The sequence below is a fragment of the Scyliorhinus torazame genome, chromosome 4 (genome assembly GCF_047496885.1).
Source record: "Scyliorhinus torazame isolate Kashiwa2021f chromosome 4, sScyTor2.1, whole genome shotgun sequence".
NCBI classification, from domain to species: domain Eukaryota; kingdom Metazoa; phylum Chordata; class Chondrichthyes; order Carcharhiniformes; family Scyliorhinidae; genus Scyliorhinus; species Scyliorhinus torazame.
In genome coordinates this window covers 192,299,908-192,317,901 of record NC_092710.1, presented here as the reverse complement: position 1 = coordinate 192,317,901, position 17,994 = coordinate 192,299,908, and the positions used below count along the sequence as shown (strand labels likewise).

Sequence of the window (17,994 nt, the reverse complement as noted above, 5' to 3'; positions counted from 1 at the left end):
GCTGACTTTCAAATGAGGATTCTTAAAAACATAACTGCAGCAGTCACACACTATCCCAGGCGTTTAACCCTTACTGCACAAAACATATATAATATACCTGAAATTCCTACATTCTTCACACTCCATACAACTGATGTCCTCTATGTTCCTAAGTAGGGACAAAATGTATGTTAGCTAATTTTACTGATGGCACCAAGATAGGTATCAGCCTGGTAAACTTACCACCGTCTTCATATCCTTCCAAAAATGTGGTGACCAGAATTTCTTACAATACTCCTGAGGCCTAACCGGTGAATTGTGAAGGTTCAGCATGATTGCCTTGTTTTTGGACTCAATGCCCCTGTTTACAAAGTTAAGTATGTTTTCTGAGTCTTGTTAGACTGGGATTTCTGAGAGCTGAGAAGGCTGAGAGGGGACTTGGTTGAGGTGTACACAATTATGGAGGACAGAAGGTAGATCGGAAGAAACTTTTTCCCTTAGTAGAGTCCAACCAGGGGCATAGATTTAAGGATCAGGAGATTTGGAGGGGATTTGAGGAAACACCTTTCATACAAAACAAGTGATGGCAAATTGTGAGATGTTACAAATATCTCCATCTCCAATCTGGAAGGAGCTGACACGGGTTCATGGCCACAGTCACCTTCACAGCCTCTGGCCCTGCTCTGCGGCTGCAGTTGTGGCTGGTGCAGGTGGCAGATTTCAACGAGGACATTCTTAATGAAATGCAGATGTCATGCACACTGTTTCTGAGGTTTAGGTAAGAGAATGCTCCTTGAACATCTTGAATGGAAATTTCCCCATCCCTCGTGTGAATCGATCTTCCCCCTCCCCTTCCCCCTCCTCCCTCTCCTAGCTGGTGAGAGCAAACCATTCTCGGCACTTTTATGTTCTTCAGTAGGGACAAAATGTATGTTAGCTAACTTTACTGATGACACCAAGATAGGTAGGAAAGTAAGTTGTCAAGATGAGGTAGAGAGTTTGCAAAGGGATATAGGCAGGTTGGATGTGTGGGTAAAACAATTGGCAGATGAAAAAATGAAATGAAATGAAAATCACTTATTGTCACAAGTAGGCTTCAAATGAGGTTACTGTGAAAAACCCCTAGTCGCCACATTCCGGCACCTGTTTGGGGAGGCTATTACGGGAATCGAACCATGCTGCTGGCCTACCTTAGTCTGCTTTCAAAGCCAGCAATTTAGCCCTGTGCTAAACAGCCTTGTGGTGGTAAAATGTGAACTTGTCCAGTTTAGCAGGAATAATAATAAAATCTTTATTGTCATAATTGGCTTACATGAACACTGCAATGCAGTTAGTGTGAAAATCCCCTAGTCGCCACATTCCGATGCCAGTTCGGGTACACAGAGGAAGAATTCAGAATGTCCAAATTACCTAACAGCACGTCTTTCGGGACTTGTGGGAGGAAACCGGAGCACCCGGAAGAAACCCATGCAGACACTGGGAGAACATGCAGACTCCGCACAGACAGTGACCCAAGCCGGTAATTGATCTCAGGACCCTGGTGCTGTGAAGCAGCAGTGCTAACCACTGTGCTATCGTACCACCTAGGCCCTATCGTTTTCATCAGTTTCATCAGTGATCTTCCTTCCATCATAAGGTCAGAAGTGGAGATGTGTGTTGGTGATTGCACAATGTTCAACACCATTTGTGACTCCTCAGATACTGAAGCAGTCCATGTCCAAATGCAACAAGACCTGGAAAATAACCAGGCTTGAGCTGACAAGTGGCAAGTAACATTCATGCCACACAAGTGCCAGGCAATGTCCAACCCCAATAAGAGAGATTCTAACCACTGCCCCATGACATTCAATGGCACCACCATCTACAAGGCACAAGTCAAGAATGTGATGGAATACTTTCCCCTTACCTGGATGAGTGCAGCTCCAACGACACTCAAGAAGCTTGACACCATCCAGGACAAAGCAGCCTGCATGATTGGCATCCCTTCCACAAATATTCACTCCTTCCACCACCGACGCACAGTAACAGTCATGTGTACTGTTATGGGCAAGGGTTCAGAGAACTCCAAAGTATATCATGGAGATCACCTGACCCACGTCTTTTACTAGATTGTGGTATGGGGAGCACACGGCCCATTCTATGGGTGTGGTGCAGCAGAAATCTAAAAGTAATATTTTTAAGCAAAACAATGTTTATTCTCTGAACTCAGTTAACCTTTTTAAAACATACAGTGACCATCTTAGCAACCATCAATTCGAATACAACTCCCAAAGAATACAACACTCTAAGTAATCCTTAAACTTTGCTTTTAACATCCATAAGACAAAAACCCTTTTTACAGAAGCACTTCAGGTTTAAATACTCTACCGAGAGCAGTTATCACTCTGAATTCACCAAATGATCGAGAGATAGTCTTTAGATGGCATAGAGATAAAAATTACACCTTCTTTGGCTGGCTGCAGTTCCAACACTCTAACAAAACTAAAAAACACAGACACACCCAAGCTTTTCCTCAAAGCGAAACTAAGAAGCAGAGTCAGAGCTCAGCTCCACCCACACTCTGACATCACTGCAGCCAATTGAGCAGACAAACATTTCTTAAAGTGACATTCCCATGTCACCTCCCCACAAGAAAAAAACCCCCACCAACTTCAAGATGGTTTCATTTTTCACCTTTTCACTATCCTTTAAGAAATGCAGACAGTAAATATTCATTTCTGTTTCAAAAAAACACCACACGCAAACAGGTATAATAACATAGTGCATTTTAGTTCTTCTTCCTCCACCGAACCGGCTTCTCGTTATCACATTCGTGACAAAGCATCGGCTATCACGTTTTCTCGTCCTGCCACATGTATTATTTTTTAATGAAATTGCTGTAACAATAAACTCCATTGAAACAGCCTCGCATTGTTATTCCAGAATCGCTCCAAAAAGCCAATGGATTATGATCAATATAGATAATTTTGTCAGACGGATTGCTGGTCACATAAATTTGAAAATGTTGCAAAGCCAGCACCAAGCTCAAAGTCTCCTTCTCAATCGTAGAATACTTCTTCTGGTGAGAATTCAATTTCTTAGAAAAATAACCAATAGGCCGTTCTCGCCCTTCGTTGTCGTCTTGTAGAAGCACCGCACCTACGCCCACATCACTCGCATCAACAGCCACTTTGAATGGTTTTGTGTAATTTGGGATGGCTAACACAGGAGCAGTGATTAATACCGCCTTCAGGCCGTCAAATGTCTGTTGACACTCCGCTGTCCACTGGAATTTGTTACGCTTCTTGAGCAAGTCCTTCAGTGGAGCGACCACAATGCGAAAATACAGTACAAGTTTCTGGTAAAATCTACTCATACCAAGAAATCGCATTATTTCCTGTCCTGTCAAGGGTATCGGAAACTCCCCAATAACTTTTGTTTTCACATCCCGTGGGACCATTCGCCATTAGACCCTGTCCAATTGTATGGCCAAGGAAAGTGACTTGGGCATTTCCAAATTCACTATTGGCTAGGTTTATCACCAAACACGCCTCCTGAAGTTGATCGAATAACTCCATCAGATGCTTCAAATGTTCTGTCCATGTCTGGCTGAAAATTACGAGATCGTCGATGTATACCACACAGTTGGGTAATCCTGAAACAACTTTGTTAGTTAACCGTTGAAATGTGGCTGGGGCATTTTTCATGCCAAATGGCAGAACTTTGAATTGGTATATACCCTCTGGAGTCAGAAAAGCTGAAATTTCCTTTGCCCTTTGGGATAAAGGTACTTGCCAGTAATCTTCAAGTAAATCCAGTTTGGAAATAAAAACTGATTGTCCCACTTTCTCAATGCAGTCCTCCAAACGTGGAATAGCATAAGAGTCCATTCTTGTAACTGCATTAACCTTTGTATAGTCCACACACAACCGTTGGGTACTGTCCGGTTTTGGTACCATCACGATGGGTGAGCTCCATTGCCTGCAACCCACTTAAATTATGCCATTTTTAAGCATACTTTCAATCTCTTTGTTAACCTGTGCTAATTTTAAAGGGTTAAGTCAATGTGGATGTTGTTTAAATGGAACAACATTTCGCACATCTACATCATGTGTAGCCATTTTAGTGCTTCCCAATTTATCTCCACAATCTTGCCCGTCAATAACTCTTTCATGATCAGCCCATTTTGCCTCCGGAAGGTAACTGAACAATTTATCCCAATTTTTAAGAACATCCTCATTTTCCAATTTAATTTGAGGTATGTCAAATTCCCAGTCATCTGGATTTGGTTCGTCACTATGATTTAGAATCATTAAAACCTCCTCTTTTTTCTCTCCTTCCCTTTCAAAGAACATTTTAAGCATATTCACATGACATACGCGGTGAGTTTTCCTTCTATCCTGCCTTCTTACTACATAATTCACCTCACTTAATTTCCTTTCAATCTGAAAAGGTCCACAAAACCTTGCTTTTAAAGATTCACCTACCAGTAGTATCAATACTAAAACTTTATCTCCACAGGCAAAACTACAAACTTTGGATTTCTTGCCCGCTACCCGTTTCATCACATGTTGTGCATTTTTTAAATGCTGTCCAGCCAAATCACCTGCTCTATTTAATCATTCCCTAAAATTTGACACGTAATCCAATAATGTAAGTTCCGACTGCTCACTCACCAATTTTTTCTCAATCAATTTAAATGGTCCTCTTACCTCGACCAAAAATTAGTTCAAAAGGACTGAATTTGATTGACTCATTAGGTGCATCCCTAATTTCAAACAGTACGAATGGAATTCCTTTATCCCAATCCTCTGGATAATCTTGACAATAAGCCCTCAACATTGTCTTTAATGTCTGATGCCACCTTTCTAACGTTCCGTGCGATTCTGGGTGGTACGCAGTTAATTTAAATTGTTTTATTCCTAAGCTATCCATAACTTCTTTGAATAACTTTGAGGTAAAATTTGATCCTTGATCCGATTGTATTTGTGTGGGTAGTCCATATATAGTAAAGAATTTAAGTAACTCCTCCACAAACTTTTAGCTGTAATATTACGTACTGGAATGACCTCTGGAAACCTAGTAGACACATCCATTATCCAAAAGATATTGATTCACACTTTTCATTTTAGGAAGTGGTCCTACGCAATCAATTTGGACCCTTGTAAAAGGTTCCTCAAATGCTGGAATGGGTATTAAGGGCGCTGGTTTTATCACTGCTTGAGGTTTCCCTATCACTTGACATGTGTGACATGATCGACAAAAGTTAACAACATCTTTATGTAGTCCATGCCAATAAAAATGTTTTTGCATTTTAGCTTGAGTTTTCCTTATTCCCAAATGACCTCCCACTGGTACCTCTTGTGCAACTCGCAACACCTCCTTTCTATACCCTACCGGCAATACCATTTGATGAACTTCTGCCCACTTTTCATCCGCCTGCATATGTAAAGGTCTCCATTTTCTCATCAAGACTTCACTTTTACGGTAATAACACTCTGGTATACACTCAGATTCCTCTTCCATGTGTGCTTTCTGATACATCCGGTTTATTTCTACATCTTTTTATTTCTACATCTTTCTGTTGTAACTCTGCTAATTTTCCTGAACTAAAAATATCCGCCTCATCCTCCACCTATTCTTTTCCAACCATCTGATCAAAAATCGTTTCTGCTCATAGCACTTCACCTTTATCTTCACTCGCTGATTTATCCTCTCGTCTTAACCTATGACTTTGCGACCTTGTTACTACACAATCCGGAAAAATCCCAGGATATTCATCCTTCAACACTTCAGTTGTCTGATTTTCCACTGGCTTATCAACCACAGTAGGCATCACTCCCATCTGCCATCCAGCTATATCATTACCTGAGATAAACTGTATTCCTGGACAAGATAGTTTCTCTATTACTCCTATGACCACTTCAGTGGACTTCCCAACCTTACCTTATATAATTGAACACTACTCTTCTCACCCTGAGTTCCACATATTACCCCCTTTTCTGGCAATATTCATCCCAAACTACATAACTCCTCATCTCTTACCTTCAAAGGTTGACTAGCTCCCGTATCTCTTAAAATTGTGACTGCTTTACCTGCTTCTCCTTATACACATGAGTAAACTTTACCCACACAAGTAAATTCTTCAAAGAGATCTGGCACCTTCTTATCAATCACCTCTTGATCAGGCTGTACAATCTTTTGCACCTCCTTCGCTTCACTTGGGCTTTCCTTCACCACTTTAACAAACCCCACTGTCTTATCCTGTTTTACCATATCAGCCTTCCCAGTGCTTTTCTTCCACCACCAACACTGTGACTTTACATGGCCTAGTTTATTACAGTGAAAACATTTAAACTTTTCATGTCACTTCCACCATCCTGGATTTCCTTTCCAATCTGAGGTACATTCTCCTTATTATCTCCCATCAGATCACCTTTACCTTTACCACTTGAGTATTTCTCATGTCCCCAGTTTCTATCCCTCACAGGCTGAAACTGATGTTGTAAACCAAACTTTGATTTATGAAGTAATTCATAATCATCTGCCATTTCTGCTGGTAATCTCGCAGTTTTAACCCTCTGCTCTTCCACATAAGTTCTCATTACATCAGGAATTGAATTTTTAAACTCCTCCAAAAGTATAATTTCTCTGAGAGCTTCATACATTTGGTCTATTTTCAAAACCCTTATCCATCCTTATTCCCGTACCAGCCTCCCTGAACAGGCGCCGGAATGTGGCGACTAGGGGCTTTTCTCAGTAACTTCATTTGAAGCCTACTTGTGACAATAAGCGATTTTCATTTTCATTTTTCATTTCACCTATCAAAATTACTCTGTTTGATCCTTTTAAACTCCATGTATGTTTGACCAGGTTCGTTCTTTAAATTTCTACACCTTTATCTGTAGACTTCAGGCACTAGTTCATATGCACCGAAGATGGATTTCTTCACCGACTCATACGTTCCAGATACCTCCTCCGGTAGTGATGCAAACACTTCACTAGCTCTACCTACCAGCTTTGTTTGAATCGGTAACTCCTGTTGCCATTTCATTTGTTTAGCTACCTTCTCAAATGAAATGAAAAAGGCTTCCACCTCCTTCTCGTCAAACCTTGGCAATGCTTGAACATATTTAAATATATTCCCACCAAGCCTTTGACTAGGACGTTCTTTCTCACTATCCTCATCACTATCATCCAACTGTACGTTTCCCTTTACGTCTGCCAATCTTAACTGATTGTCATATTTCATGGCCATTTTCTGAAGTTCAAACCCCATCTCTTTATCTTTTTGTTCTGCTAGGGCTATTCTTTCTTTTCTCCTTTCTTCTTTCTCCTTTTCTTTTTCCTCTCTCTCTCTTTCTCTTTTTTTTCTCCTCTCTCTCTCTTTCTTTTTCCTCTCTCTCACTCGCGTATCCCAGCCACTTTTATTCTTTCTGATGTTCCATTTATGAATTTGAAACTGATTTTTTGCCATTTCCAATGAGTCAAACTCTATCTCAGGGAACTTTAAATGCTTAGCCACCACCATAATTACCTCATCTTTTCACATTTTGTCAGGTAATGTTAACTGCAATGTTTTTGTCAAATCTAACAGTCTGCGTTTCGTTTCTGTCCGTAAGGTACTATGTGTAACATTCTCCACCCACAAAAACTTCTGAGCCTTTGAAAGAGCCATTGTTCACAACACTTTCTCCACTTAAACTAAAATACTACATCGGAAAAGCATCAATCCTTCATTGTCTTTAAGTTCACAATAGCTAATCCAGTAGATCGACTTTTATCCCGGACCAGCCCCCAATTGTTATGGGCGAGGCTGTTCAGAACCCCAAAATGTATCATGGAGTTCAACCAACCTCTCCGTTGAATGGATTTGTTGCTTTTCCGAGCACACGGCTTTTTCCCGAGGTGTGGGATTACAATTATGGACACGTGGGTTTTTAAACACAAAACACTGTTTATTCCATGAACTCAACTTAACATCTTAAATAAACATTGGATCTCTTAACACCCCTTACTTCAAAGATAACTCAGAAAATATTGCAACAACAAATAATTCCTGAAAATGTTCCTTCAAACTTCCAAGAGACTTAACACCTTTAAACAGTATCACATCAGGTTAAAGGATACACATATTTTCTGTAGAATGGCAGAGACTGTCGCAAACTGGCTTTCTACTTTTAAACTGCTCTCAGCAACACCAGCCAGGCACTTTTTAGCTGCTCTCAGCAAAACCAAACTGCAAAACTTGCAGATCTCTGGAAACACACAGACACTGCTTTTAAACTGAAACTAAAAACCTGCAAAATGGCTGACCTAAAACCCAGCCCCACCCGCTCTCTGACATCACTGTTTTCTTAAAGGTACATTGCATACACATCCATTTCTCAAAGGCACTCTTGCATGACACTGCAAATTAATGAATTAATCTCTACTTCTGTGGGGTGCCCTTTACTGTACATGTATGAACTTTTCACTTTCCTACATTTCCCAGCCAGTGTTTAGTGCTGCTTGATCATGGCTACTGGTGAATATGCTGGGCTCATTTTACTTGGGCAAAGATGTCCCTGTAGATGATGCCAGAATGAAACTGACTTTGTGATAAGTGATATCGACGTGCAACATTATTTCTGTGTTCAATTCCCATTCTGGCTCTGTTCTCAGCCTCCTGTGCTCTCCCAATGAAGCTCCAAAGAAAGCTGAGAATCGCGCCCCATGAGCACGAACCATCTGGACTCAATAAGGAGTTAACATTTCGAGATCGGAATTATTGCTCCTACTTTTTGGACAGCAGGAGCTGGTAATAATAGTGCTGTTGCAATTTACAGCTCCTCGAGACCCATCTTTTGTTTCTTATCCAATTCCGGTCCCCTTTCAACTTGCACCATTGACCCTTTCATCATTTTAGTCACTTCTGCCTTCTAACCTATCAGAGACTTTTGTTCTGTTCTCCCCTCCTCTCCCAACCACCTTAAAACTTGTTATATTCCGAATGTCTTCCAATTCCCAACAAAAGGTTACCGACCTGAAACACTGACTACGGGAGCAATTCTCCCGAAACGTTTCTCAGTGTGGTCTCTGGTGGGAACCCAGGTCAATTCCTGCCGGGTGGTTTGGCGCAATGCAGATCGCAATCTCCCGCGGCGCCGGTCCGACGCAGTTCCGCCATTCTCCCAACCGGCGTCATCGAGGTCGGCGCTGCGCCTGCCGGAGATTCTCCGGGGCCGCCCGCTATTCAGCGAAGTCCCGACAGCGTGACCCCAGGTCACGCCATCGCCGTTCACCCCTCGTAAATAAACTCGTCAGCCACTCGTGCTGGATGGCGATGTGGAGGAAGGAGGGGAGTGGCCGGCCTCACCGTAGGCAGCAGGAAGTGGCGTCCACGGCCGGTGCTGGGGGGCGGTGGGAGGGTTCTCGGAGAAGGATGCCGCCATGCCCGCAGGGGGTGCGGGGGCTGGGTGGTGTGTGTGTGGAAGGAGAAGGATGCTGACATGCTCGGGGGGGGGGGGGGGGGGGGTGTGCTGGGGAGGAGCAGCGGTGGCAGAAGGAGTGGGGAAAGGAGGACGGGGTGGGGAAAGGAGGAGGGGGTGGGGAAAGGAGGAGGGTGGGGGGGAAAGGAGGAGGGTGTGGGGAAAGGAGGAGGGTGTGGGGAAAGGAGGAGGGGTGGGGAAAGGAGATGGGGTGGGGAAAGGAGGAGGGAGTGGAGGAAGGAGGAGGGGGTGGGGAAAGGAGGAGGGGGTGGGGAAAGGAGGAGGGGGTGGGGAAAGGAGGAGGGGGTGGGGAAAGGAGATGGGGGTGGGGAAAGGAGGAGGGAGTGGAGGAAGGAGGAGGGGGTGGGGAAAGGAGGAGGGGTTGGGGAAAGGAGGAGGGGGTGGGGAAAGGAGGTGGGGGTGGGGGAAATGAGGCCGCCATGCTGTGGGGGGGGGGGTGGGGGCAAGGTTATCCGCGGGAGCGACATGCCAGCCGGCCTGCCATGGCAGGACGGTAGCGAAGACACGCTTCCAAATGCACGTCATGGTGATGGGCTGAGGCCAGTGGCGCCGCAGTGAGGAGGGACGGGGTGAGGTGGGCAGTGGACGGATACTGTGGGCAGGGCGAAGGTTGCATGCATGTCTGCAGCGAAACCAGGCAGCCGGAGCCCCCATCTATCCCATGGGCCCTGGCTGTCGAGGTGTCAAAGCGCCACCGTTAAACATGTTGTTGTCTCTCCTTCCCAAACCCCCCGCACTTCGTGTAGTTCGTCATGTTTGCACACCAGCCAGTTACGTTTGCCGCCGTGGCGGGAGCAGCTGCCCTGCAGGTAGCCATTCGGCGCTGCCGATGCAGGCGGCTCAGAGCAGCTGCTGGAGCAGCGGCTGGAGCAGGGGGACTGGCTGCAGAGGGCCCCGTGCCAGCCGCTCATGCTGCAGGCCCTCCAGCCTGACAGGTGCATGAGGAGGCGGAGGGTGACAATTACCCCCACATCGTCCGGCATGCAGAGGACGAGGATTCGGATCCTGATGAGGCGCAGGGGGACGGGCAAGAGCAGGTGGTGGTGCCAAGGCACCGGAGGCGCCCCATGCTGCCTCGAGTGTACCGGGACCACATGTCGTTCCAGGACCTTCCGGATACGGCATGCAGGAGGAGACTCCGATTGAGTCGGGAGACCGTGGCACATATATGCCATCTCATGGCGCACCTGGCACTACATGGAATGGGGGAAGGACATGCTTTCCCGGTGACCGTCAAGGTCACGGTTGCCCTCAATTTCCTCACCATGGGGACCTGGCTGGAATCTCGCAGGCATTGGTGCACCGGTGCATCCGGGCCGTCATCGACGCCCTGTATGCCATCGCGAAAGATACATAAATTTTCCGTAGGACCGTGCACACCAGGCTGACCAGGCAGCGGGATGCGCGGGCGGCCTCTGGGGTCCTCGGGGGGGAGGGGGGGATCTGGCCCCGGGGGCACTCTATTCGTCCGCACCGGCGGCTGTAGCGGTCTGCCATGGGCGGTGCGGAGACAAACCCCTCTGCGCAAGCGCTGGGATGACGCTGGCCGGTATGGCGCAGACCGCTCTGGTGCCTGCCTAGCCTCTGAAGGTGCGGAGGATTCCGCACCGTCGCCGCGGCCCGACGCCAGAGTTGTTCTGGCCACTCCTCGGCACCGGGAACCCCTGCCCCGCCGCGTAGGGGAGAATCCCGCCCTCGATCTCCATCACTCTGGCTTCACACTGCGCCGGTGAGTGGGAGAATTCCAGGAGCCAGGAGAATCCGGCTTAAAACAGAACCTGCATATTTATATAAGGGTGTTGGGCACGAACCTAGGGCGGGATTCTCCGATAATCAGCGCAATGGCCAGAACTCCGCGCCAAAAATGGCGCGAATCACTCCGGCGTCGTGCCCCCCGAAACGGCGCAAAGTATCCGGCCCGGAGTGGGTTGGCAGCAGCGTGACGCCATTCGCGACGTTGTCACCCGCCACGGACGTCGCGCGGTGTCGCAGCACAAAAGACGCCCCCCCCCCCCTCCACCACGGAGACCCGTCAAAATGGCCGCCCGACACACAGCGCCGAGGTTCCAGGAGCGGGTTATCGAGCCGCTCCTGGACGCAGTGGGGCAGAGGAGGGAGGCTCTGTTCCCCGGACACGGCCGCAGGGTCACTCCACAACTCAGCCGGCGCCTGTGGAGGGAGGTGGCAGAGGCCGTCAGCGCCGCGGCTGTAACAGCAAGGACAGGCACCCAGTGCCACAAAAAGGTCCATGACCTTGTCAGGGCAGCCAGGGTGAGTACCCCCCCCCCCCCACCTCCGATGTGTGGCACAGCCCTAGGTGCAACCGACATGGCTGCACCCACCCATGCAGGCTGCAGTAGCAGGATGGGTTGTGAACCTCTGCCAACATACACACAACCACTGGTCCGCATGTATATGTCTGCCTAACACTGTTGCCCTTTATCCCTGCCACCCACCTGCCCCCACAGGAGAAGCGCACACACAACAACCGGGAGCGTGAGAGGACCGGAGGGGGTCCACCTGAATTGCGACCACTCACTGTTCATGAGGAGAGGGCCCTGGAATTTGCAGGTGGACCCGAGGACCGGGAGGATGCCCGTGCAGAGGTCGGAGGCGCACCACCAAGTGAGACCCCCCACTGCCTGCGCCCCTTTTCCATTTCCCCGCTTCCCCAACATCCCCTTTCCCCCATATCCCCTTCCCTCATATCCGCCATCCCCCACATCTCCCTTCCCCCATATCCCCCTTCCCTCATATCCGCCATCCCCCATATACACCTTCCCCCATATCCCCCTTCCCTCATATCCGCCATCCCCCATATCCCCCTTTCCCCATATCCCCTTCCCCCACATCCCCCAAATCCCCCTTCCCCCATATCTGCCATCCCCTATATCCCCCATATCCCCCTTGCCCCATATCTCCCTTTCCCCCGTATCCCCTTCCCCATATCCCCTTTCCCACATATCCCCCATATCCCCTTTCCCCCATATCCCCTTCCCCATATCCCCTTCCCCCATATCCCCCTTCCCCCTATCCCCCTTCCCCCATATCCCCCATATTACCCATATCCCCCTTCCCCTATATCCCCCTTCCACCATATCCCCATATTCCCCTTCCCCCATATCCCCATTGCCCCATATCCCCCTTTCCCCCATATCCCGCTTCCCCCATATCCCCATCTCCCCCATATCCCCTTCCCCCATAGCCCCCTTCCCCATATCCCCAGATCCCCCATATCTCCCAACCCCCATCCCCCCATCTCCCCCTTCGCCCAGATCCCCCATAGCCCCCTTCTCACATATCCCCGATATACCCCTTCCCCCATATCCCCCTTCTCCCATATCCCCCTTCCCCCATACTGCCCATATCCCCCTTCCCCCATATCCCCCTTCCACCATATCCCCCTTATCCCCCTTGCCCCCAATCCCCGTCAGTGTGTCTAACCATGCATTCTGTACCACCACTCCAGGGGACCATGGACTGTGCGTTGTATGAGGAGCACGACACTACGGCACTGCTATCTCCTACACCCTCCACCATCGCAGAGACACTCACCTCGGTTGGGCACCTTAGCGATGAGGCATTTCGTACACTAACTGGTGCGCACAACACTGCCGTCCCGGTACAGCAGGTGGAGGCAGGAGCAGCCGAGGGGCTGGGTGTTCAGAGGGCAGCACGATGCGAGCCACCATCTGCCGCCCAGACGGGGCCCGGGTTCCTGGAGTTACCACACCCACCCATAGACCCGATGCAGTCACGGACCAAGGGACGATCGAAGGGGGTGAAAGCTGGCTTGCGGCAGCTGCAGATGCAGGTGGAGGAGTCCACCCGCATCCAGGAGCAGGGAGTGGTGCCGGTCATGCGTGCCACCCAGGCCGTGACCGCAAGGGTGGCGTCCGCGGTGGAGGCAATGGGGGTGACGGTGTCAGACATGGGGAGCAGTATGCAAGGCCTGGGGCTTTCCATGCAGGCGGATTCTGTGGCCCAGGACATGGCTGCCCTCTCACAGGAAGCCATGAGCCAGAGCCAACTGCAGATCGCAGAGGCGCTCAACGCCGTGGCCCAGTCTCAGCAAGCAATGGCCCAGTCTCTGCAGGCCATCGCTGAGGGCATTGACGCCATTGCCCAGGTGCTGGCCGGCGTCGCACAGTCACAGACAAGGATGGCCAACTCCGTGAGCTCCATGGCTGCAAACCTGCAGTCCCTTGTTGATACCAGAGCGGCCCTCCAGGACTGGCAGCGCCAGGTGTCGGGGGGCATCAGATGGTCGGTCTGTTCGCATCCCCAACGCATGTAGAGGCCCGGGGGCCATCAGGCACCCCGAGGGAGGAGGAGGTGCTGCGGCCCGTTCCCGGTCCCCCTGTAGAGGAGGTCCCGGAACTCCGTGACACCTCGGAGTCCCCCACCTTCCATCCCAGGTGCATCTGGTGGGCAACGGGCAGGACAGGCTGGCAGCTCGCCATCCCAGTCGCCCGAGCCACAGCCTGGCCCATCCAGGCTGGGCTGCCCCAGGAAACGGCTGCCAAAGGGATCCCGCGGCAGAGGGCAGGAATCGCAGGAGCCCACCTCCAGTTCTGCTGTACCGTCTGGGGAACCACCTCGACGTAGTCAAAGGGCCCGTAAGGCCAAACAATTAGACACTGAGTAAGTTGGCACGGGTGTAGGGCACAGATTAGTTATGGGGCTGGGGCACGTGTATGAACTGTTTGTTATTCAAATCACTTTCACACCTACAGAAGCTGCCTCTGTGCTCTGTCCGATGCGTGCGGGAGTGGGGTGTGAGATGAGCGCCAGTGTGTGTGTGTGAGGGGTGATAGAATGTCGGCCTCAGGTGAGTGTCTACCCCCCTCCCCCTGGATCGCCCTCCCCATCCCCCCGGGCAGAACATAGGACCGTGAGCTGCAGTGTCACGGCCGCATGCAGGGACGGTCCAGGTGGAGGGTGGTACTGTGGCCATGGGTCAGGCATTGTCTAACGATGCAGAGACCAGAGCTTATCACAGAGTGGGCTGTCATCATCCTCCATGGCCTGCAATAGACACGCTTCCACCGGCGCCCGTGTGAGCCCGGTCCGTTGTGCCGCAGGTGGATGTGCAATGGAGGGGTGGGCATGCAGGTGGGGTGGGTGTGGTTGGTGGTGGGTGGGTGGGGGGGGTGGGGTGGGTGTGGTTGGTGGTGGGTGGGTGGGGGGGGGGGTGATGGTGATTGGTGGTGGGTGGGTGGGAGGTTTAGGGTGGTTGGTGTTGGCTGGGTGGGGTGAGGGCGGTTGGTGTTGGGTGGGTGGGGTGAGGGTGGTAGGCTGGTGCCGTGGTGTGCAGTCTGTGCCCATACTCGGCGATTCCCACGCCCCCCCCTAGTCTGTGAACCGGGCGGCTATCAGCCTGTCCCGTGCCCGCTGGCCCAGCCGGTAACGATGGGCAGCCTCCCGTCCAGGTCCAGCACATCTGTCCTGACCATTGCCCCCATCCTCCTCATCTGGGGAGGTCTGCGCCTCGTCTTGCTGCTCCTCCCCTTCCCCCTCCTCTGCCTGCAGCACATCTCCCCTCTGCGGGGCTATGTTGTGCAGGACGCAGCAGACCACAACGATGCGGCCGACCCTATCTGATGGGTACTGGAGGGCCCCTCCAGAGCGGTCCAGGCACCTGAAACGCATCGTCAGCAGCCCAAAGCACCTCTCTATCACACCCCCGCATGCAGACCACCTGCATGTTCATGGAATAGGTCCCCTTTCTATTGGTGAACACGGCCCTGTTATCCGCAGGTGGCCGCACGGCGACGTGCATCCCATCGATCGCGCCCTGGACCATGGGCATCCCGGCCGCCGCAGCGAAGCCCGCTGCCCGGGCATCCTGGCTGGCCCGGTCCACAGGGAAGCGGATGTAGCGGTCCGCAATGACATATAGGGCGTCTGTCACTGCCCGGATGCACCGGTGCACCGATGCCTGCGAGATGCCGGACAGGTTCCCACTCGGCGCCTGGAATGACCCCGTGGCATAAAAGTTCAGGGCCACTGTAACCTTGACGCCCACGGGGAGAGGGTGTCCTCCCCCAGTGCCACGCGGTGCCAGGTGTGCCATCGGGTGGCAGATATGGGCGACGGTTTCCTGGCTCATCCTCAGTCTCCTCCTGCATGCCCGGTCCGTGAGGTCCTGGTACGACGAGCGGGGCCGGTACACACAGGGCCTCATCGGGCGTCTCCGTCGCCATGGCACCACCAACTCCTCCTCCTCTTCCTCCAGCCTGGGCTCCTCTGCGGCAGCCTCCGACACCTCCCTGGCACGCTCCTGCTCGAGCTCCCCCAGGGCAACATGTAGAAGTTTGGTTCCCGTGATGGCGGCCAACATCTACGGGTGATCACCAAACATAACGCACCCCCCCCCCCCCCCCCCCCCCGCAGGCAGGTGCTAAGAGCTGCATGCTCGACACTGGAAGCTGGCACCTGGCCAAGCGGACAAACTCCCCAACAGCCCCACCCATCCCGGCACTCGCTCTCTCCACCCCAGCATTCCCCCAACCCCATCCCAGCACTCGACCACCCCCCTCCTAGGCACTTTCCCCCCCCCTCTCCACCGCTCCACCTCCACCCCTCTCCACCCCTCTCCACTCCTCTCCACTCCACACGCCCCTGACTCCACACACAACCACCTCACACCACCCCCCCCACTCCACACATCCCCCCCACTCCACATCCCCCCCACTCCACAGAGACCCCCACTCTACCGCCCCCCGCTCCACACCCCCTCCCCCCATTCCACACACACACACACCCCTCCCCACCAACTGCCGCCGCGCCGTCACATCTCCTCCGGCCATCCCACGCCAAGACCTACCTTGCGAGACCTACCACCGCTACCATGAGAACTCGTTGACGGCGTTAAATTGGTGGTTTAATTGATGCCGACGTGACCGGCGGGACTCTGGCCCATCCGGCCTGGAGAATTCCGGTGGCCCCGGGGCCCATAGCGGCGCGCTGGTCCTTGCCGTTCTCCGAGACGGGCGGCGCGATTCCCGTCAGCGTGATTTTCTTGGGGCCGGAGAATTCGGCAACCGGCGGGGTCGGGATTCACGCCGCCCCACGGTGATTCTCTGACCCGGCGGGGGGGTTAGAAAATCCTGCCCCCGATCGCGGCAGCTGGAGCGGTCAAGGAGCATCGGAAATTGTTCGACAACCAGTTCAAATCCCTCTTCGGGCCATGTTGTACATTTAATAACTGAGCTTGTTCATCATCACTGATTTAACTAAATACAAATAACAGACTGATGCTTGAGCAAGATTTCTTTACATGTGCCAGGCACAGGTTGCTGTAAGCACATTGAATCTTGCGGAAGTTATAATTTGCCTTCTGTAATCTTTTCACAACATGGTCATGCAGAAACTTAAACAGCATTTTGTCTCCAGCACAAGTATGTTTAATGCTGTATGTTTATGTTTTTCAGAGCGATGCCTGTTTAGTGCCTGTTGATGACCCAAAGGCCACCAGTGCCACAGAGGAAATAAACACTGTGACTAGTTCTATTACGGTGCAGGAGTACTTTGCCAACAGGATGGCTCAACTGAAAAAAATCAAAAACAGGGCAAGAGATCGATCGAAGCAGTGCTGTTCAGGAACTCAAAGGAGATGATTTGATTCATTCGAAGAAGTAAAAATGAAATCCAAAAAGAATAAAAAACGCTGCAGAGGAGATGCTGACGGGATTTGTAACTTCAACCAACTGTCTCTACCCACAAAGCAAGTCGAGGGTGAAGGTGATGTAGAACTAAATAGTGGTCTGATAGAAGACAGCCCAGTTAAGGCAAATTACCAGACTAAAAGGAACTTCAGAAAAAGCAGAGCGAAATATTCGGTGTCACCCAACCAGAATATTTGTCCTTTAGGAGAAGTTGAATCGGAAGAGGTTCAGGCTGAACAGTGCTCGGCAGTAAATGAGTCACCGGAGAAGCAAAATGAGCAGGATTGGGAAGAGAATAAGAAGAAACGAAAGAAGTCTAAGAAGAAAGTAACAGCCACGGATGAAGATGAGGTTTCTCAATCCTGTCATTCAATAGAGAGGGGGGAAAAGAAAGAAAAGAAATAAAAGATTTGGGACATTCCAAAATTGGTGGCCACATTTTTAACTGAAAACTATCCAAATGACTTATTTTATTACTAATTGCAGAGTACTTAAATTGTTCCTCTACATTAAGGGCGTTGTAGTCTTACAGCGACTGTTGGAATTAAATTTAAGCAGTGAGTTTGGTAATGGAGGATGGAATACTTGAAGTAAGGAAAGCGATTAAAAGCATGTCAAAAAATGTTCTTATAAATGCACAAAATAAAATGAGTATGTTTATTTGTGGGTATTGACAATAGAGGGCACGATCAAACGGCCTCGTCGCACCCGACACGGTGACGCAACATGGTATTAAATCTGGGAAGAGGCCTCTCGCTAGATTTGCGACGCTCGGAATGCCTCGCAAGACCTCGTGAGACGTCCCAATCTGGATCTCGCGAGACGTCACAATCTGGATCTCGCCCTCACTGGGCGGCATGCAGATATACATCCCA

At 50.6% G+C, this 17,994-nt stretch overlaps 1 pseudogene; it reads left to right on the top strand.

Moving 5' to 3' along the window:
* The first annotated feature begins 626 nt into the window (after positions 1 to 626).
* LOC140411463 (uncharacterized) lies at positions 627 to 17,524 on the top strand (annotated as a pseudogene).
* Positions 17,525 to 17,994: the final 470 nt, after the last annotated feature.